Genomic DNA, 6,232 nt, shown 5'->3' on the forward strand with positions numbered 1-6,232 from the left:
AAATAAAGGTGACCCTTGAGTCCGCGGAACCGAAGGGAAAAAGGGGCTAGGTGGCGAATGGTAAAACCAAGGTTGGGCCTTGCTGGAGGAGTTTTATTCAAGGCGAACTGTCAAGGGGTTCCCATTATAACGCAAAATCAAGGAACATAACCCCGGTATGACAGAAACTAGGGCGGCAGGAGTGGAACAAAACACCAGGCATAAGGCCGAGCCTTCCACCCTTTACCAAGTATATAGATGCATTAAAATAGACAAGATATAATAATGATATCCCAACAATAAACATGTTCCCACAAGGAACAAACTCCAATCTTCACCTGCAACTAGCAACGCTATAAGAGGGGCTGAGCAAAGCGTAACATAGCCAAACAACGGTTGCTAGGACAAGGACGGTTAGAGGTTTAACATGGCAATACGGGAGGCATGATAAGCAAGTGGTAGGTATCGTAGCATAGGAATAGAAAAAGAGCAAGCATCTAGCAAGCAAAGATAGAAGTGATTTCGAGGGTATGGTCATCTTGCCTGCAAAGTTCTCCGAGTTGACGTAAGCTTGATCCTCGTAAACGTACTCAACGGGTTCCTCGATCACATACTCGTCTCCTGGCTCTACCCAAAGCAAGAACACATGCAAAGGGAACCACGATCAACCACGGTGCAATGCGCAAGCAACATGATCAAAACATGGCATGATATGCGGGACATGATATGCGATGCATATGCATGTCTCGGGAAGGAAAGATTGAACCTGGCCTTAACTTGGCAAACCAAGTGCGCCGCTGGAAAGATGAGTTGATTTCGGTCAAAATCGATATAAAGATCACCGGAATCGGATGCACGGTTTGCAAATGGCAAGCAAAACAATAATGGCACAAAGCTGCGATTAACAGCACGATGCCATCTAAATGCATCAAGGAAAATAAGCTACTGCACTCTAACATAGCAACAAAGCACATGGTAGTGATCCACTCAAGATGCTTGACAAAACATGAACACTGAGCTACGGATAAATCACACAATAGCAGGTTCAAACAAGCATGGCAAAAGTGCAAAAGATATCAGGTTCACAGACTTAGTGAAAATAACATGTCAGGATTTAACATCAGGAAGCAATGTTTAGAGCAAGATAACAACATGCTACAGGAACATATCACGGCGAAGCAAGGCATGACATGAAACTACTCAAAACATATAACAAAAGTCCCTTACTGACCATAAGCCAAAAAGGATCAGAAGATACAATGGCAACCATGTGAACGTAGCAACTTTTGTTAACAGATCCAGACTTAGTAGAAAACTGGAACATGACAAAAACAGATTCACGTAGGCATGTTTACAAGGTCGATGCACTCACCACAAGGCATTTCATGACAAACTAAGCATACACCCAGCAAGTAGACATGTCATAGAAGCTAAACATGGCAATAATAACTTCATAGCATGCACGAATCAACTACAACAACCTCGACAAAATTGCTTAACATGTAAACAATATGCCAGGAACATTTTATAGCAAAAGTAGAGCTCGATTGAGTCATGCTAGGATACTCCATAATTGCAAACAAAGACATGGATGGATAGAGCATAACAATAACTCAAAATCATGCTTACTGAACATGCTCAAAAGAGGCATGGATCACTATGTAGCAACAAGAATACATGGCATAAAAGTATCATCAGGGAAATGACTTAGAAGAATTCTAAGTCCCTGAAATCAGCAACATCACAAGAGCTACTTTGCATGCTTGTGCTAGTCACCACATTGATCAAAAAAATACATGGAATACACCCTTGTAAAGATGGCATGGCATAGCCCAAAACACATGTAGGGTTCAAGTTCATAGGAGGCACACATTAAACATGGCAAAAATGATAAATGTCCATAATCTGTTAAGAATCAGAACCTAACGTTACATAGCACTCTTGCAACAGCATTTAGGGCATCAGGATGAACTCAAATGAACATGGTGCAATGGAATGAAATGAAGTGCACATCCATACGAACAATTTGATATGCTACACGCCCAAAACGGAGCTACAGATGCAAAGACATGAAATGATGAAGTTGCCTAAAAATAATGCAAACTGGGCACTTAGAGACAACGAAAGTCAACCCTAATCCTGGATCTGGATCTGAGGCATGCGAACCGAGGTCCGATGGCGCGAGCTCGCCGGAGTTGCGTCGCGGTGGCCGGGACTTGCCGGGGAGGAGGAAGAAGGCCGGAGTTGAGGGGACGCCGGATCCGGTGGAGGCGGCGGCGGCCGGTGGTGACGGGGCGATGAGGCGGCGACCGAACGGCGCGGTGAGGCGGCGGTCGGAGCTGCAGACCACGGAGGTGACGGCCGCCGGCGTGCGGAGGCGGTGAGGCGAGGGAGCTCGGGCGGAGGCTCTCCCGCGGGCGGCGGCGGCGGAATGGGCCTCGCGGGCCGGATCTGGACCGTGCGGGCCCGCGGCTGCGCGTGGTGGAATCGGCGGCGGTGGGGACACGTGTCATGCGTCCATTGGCTGCGGGCGGCGGTACAAAGATGTCCGATGGCGGCGGGAGCGATTTTTAGGGTTTGGACTGCGGGAATTTCGGAGGGGAGCACCTATTTATAGATTCTGGGAGTTAGGAGAGTCCAAATGAGGTGCGGTTTTCGGCCACACGATCGTGATCGAACGACTGAGAGGATGGAGGGGGTTTAGGTGGGTTTTGGGCCACCTTGGAGGGGTGTTGGGCTGCAACCCACACGAGGCCTTTACGGTTCCTCGGTTAACCGTTCGAGTATCAAACAAAGTCCAAATGTCATGAAACTTGACAGGCGGTCTACCGATAGTATACCAAGCCCGCTTGGCAAGTCTCGGTCCAATCCGAGAATGTTTAACACTTGCACACGAAAAGAGGCAAAAGGGGGCGCCAGAGGACATAGGAGTGCCGGAATGCAAAACGGACAACGGGGAAAATGCTCGGATGCATGAAACAAACACGTATGCAAATGTGATGCACATGATGACATGATATGAGATGCATGACAAAGGCAAAAACAAAACAAAGACAAAACCCAACAATAAGGAAATACCATAACTTAGTGCCGAAAATGGCAAGAGTTGGAATACAAATATAGCAAGTTACATATGGGGCGTTACACCTTAGGTAGGACGTATAGGTCAGGCCTATTACCCTACCCCAGGTTCGTGTCCTCATCACTATGTCCATGGCTCACGCTCATGTATTGCGTGAAAGTTGAAAAAGTTTGAGAACATCAAAAGTATGAAATAATTGCTTGGCTTGTCATCGGGGTTTGATACGTCTCCAACGTATCTATAATTTTTGATTGCTCCATGCTATATTATCTATTGTTTTGGACATTATTGGGCTTTATTATCTACTTTTATATTATTTTTGGGACTAACCTATTAACCGGAGGCCCAGCCCAGAATTGTTGTTTTTTGCCTGTTTTAGGGTTTCGAAGAAAAGGAATATCAAACGGAGTCCAAATGGAATGAAACCTTCGGGAACGTGATTTTCTCAACGAACAAGACCCGGGAGACTTGGACCCTACGTCAAGAAACAAAAGAGGAGGCCACGAGGTAGGGGGCGCGCCTACCCCCCAGGCGTGCCTTCCACCCTCGTGGGCCCCCTATTGCTCCACCGATGTACTCCTTCCTCCTATATATACCTATGTACCCCCAAACAATCAGATACGGAGCTAAAACCCTTATTCCACCGCCGTAACTTTCTGTATCCATGAGATCCCATCTTGGGGCCTTTTCCAGAGCTCCGTCGGAGGGGGCATTGATCGCAGAGGGCCTCTACATCAACTCCATGGCCCCTCCGATGATGTGCGAGTAGTTTACCTCGGACCTACGGGTCCATAGTTAGTAGCTAGATGACTTATTCTCTGTTTTTGGATCTCAATACAATGTTCTCCCCCTCTCTTGTGGAGAACTATTCGACGTAATCTTCTTTTTGCGGTGTGTTTGTTGAGACCGATGAATTGTGGGTTTATGATCAAGTCTATCTATGAATAATATTTGAATCTTCTCTGAATTCTTTTATGTATGATTAGTTATCTTTGCAAGTCTCTTCGAATTATTAGTTTGGTTTGGCCTACTAGATTGATCTTTCTTGCAATGGGAGAACCGCTTAGATTTGGGTTCAATCTCCCGGTGTCCTTTCTGAGTGATAGTAGGGCAGCAAGGCACGTATTGTATTGTTGCCATCGAGGATAACAAGATGGGGTTTTCATCATATTGCATGAGTTTATCCCTCTACATCATGTCATCTTGCTTAAGGCGTTACTCTGTTTTTTAACTTAATACTCTAGATGCATGCTGGATAGCGGTCGATGAGTGGAGTAATAGTAGTAGATGCAGGCAGGAGTCGGTCTACTTGTCTCGGATGTGATGCCTATATACATGATCATACCTAGATATTCTCATAACTATGCTCAATTCTGTCAATTGCTCAACAGTAATTTGTTCACCCACCGTAGAATACTTATGCTCTCGAGAGAAGCCAGTAGTGAAACCTATGGCCCCCGGGTCTATCTTCATCATATTAATCTCCTACTACTTAGTTATTTCCTTTTGCTTTTACTTTGCCTTTATTTTACTTTGCATCTTTATCATAAAAATACCAAAAATATTATCTTATCATATCTATCAGATCTCACTCTCGTAAGTGGCCTTATAGGGATTGACAACCCCTATTTGCGTTGGTTGCGAGGATTTATTTCTTTTGTGCAGGTACGAGGGACTCGCGCGTAGCCTCCTACTGGATTGATACCTTGGTTCTCAAAAACTGAGGGAAATACTTACGCTACTTTGCTGCATCATCCCTTCCTCTTCGGGGAAAACCAACGTAGTGCTCAAGAGGTAGCAGGGTTGTACATAATTTGAATATTTTGTGTGATGAAGATGGAGCATAGCCAGACTATATGATTTTGTAGGGATAACTTTCTTTGGCCGTGTTATTTTGAGAAGACATAATTATTTTGTTAGTATGCTTGAAGTATCATTGTTTTTATGTCAATATTAAACTTTTGTTTTGAATCATATGGATCTTAACATTCATGCCACAATAAAGAGAATTACATGGATAAATATGTTTGGTGGCATTCCACATAAAAGATTATGTTTTTATCATTTACCTACTCGAGGACGAGCAGGAATTAAGATTGGGGATGCCTGATACGTCTCCAACGTATCTATAATTTTTGATTGTTCCATGCTATTATATTATATGTTTTGGATGTTTTATATGCATTAATATGCTATTTTATATGATTTTTGGGACTAACCTATTAACCTAGAGCCTAGTGCCAGTTTCTGTTTTTTTCCTTGTTTTAGAGTTTCGCAAAAAAGGAATACCAAACGGAGTCCAAACGAAATGAAACTTTTGCGATGATTTTTCTTGGACCAGAAGACATCTAGAGGACTTGGAGTGCAAGTTAGAGAAGCCACGAGGCGACCACAAGGTTGGAGGGTGCGCCTAGGGGGTAGGGCGCCCCCCACTCTTGTGGGCCCCTCGTGACTCCATCGACCTATTTCTTCCGCCTATATATTCTCAAATACCCCAAAACCTTCTAGGGGAGCCACAAAACCACTTTTCCACTGCCGCAACCTTCTGTACCCGTGAGATCCCATCTAGGGGCCTTTTCCGGCATCCTGCCGGAGGGGGATTTGACCACGGAGGGCTTGTACATCAACACCATTGCCTCTCCGATGAAGCGTGAGTAGTTTACCACAGACCTACGGGTCCATAGCTAGTATCTAGATGGCTTCTTCTCTCTCTTTGATTCTCAATGCAAAGTTCTCCTCGATGTTCTTGGAGATCTATTCGATGTAATACTTTTTTGCGGTGTGTTTGCCGAGATCCGATGAATTGTGGATTTATGATCAGCTTATCTATGAATACTATTTGAATCTCCTCTAAATTCTTATATGCATGATATGATATCTTCACAAGTCTCTTCGAACTGTCGGTTTGGTTTGGCCAACTAGATTGGTTTTTCTTGCAATGGGAGAAGTGCTTAGCTTTGGGTTCAATCTTGTGGTGTCCTTTACCAGTGACAGTAGGGGCAGCAAGACACATATTGTATTGTTGCCATCGAGGATAACAAGATGGGGTTTTTCATCATATTACTTGAGTTAATCCCGCATCTTGTCATCTTACTTAATGCGTTACTCTATTCTTATGAACTTAATACTCTAGCTGCACGCAGGAGTCGATTGATGTGTGGAGTAATAGTA

The sequence above is a fragment of the Triticum dicoccoides genome, chromosome 7A (assembly GCF_002162155.2).
Source record: "Triticum dicoccoides isolate Atlit2015 ecotype Zavitan chromosome 7A, WEW_v2.0, whole genome shotgun sequence".
Lineage (NCBI taxonomy): Eukaryota > Viridiplantae > Streptophyta > Magnoliopsida > Poales > Poaceae > Triticum > Triticum dicoccoides.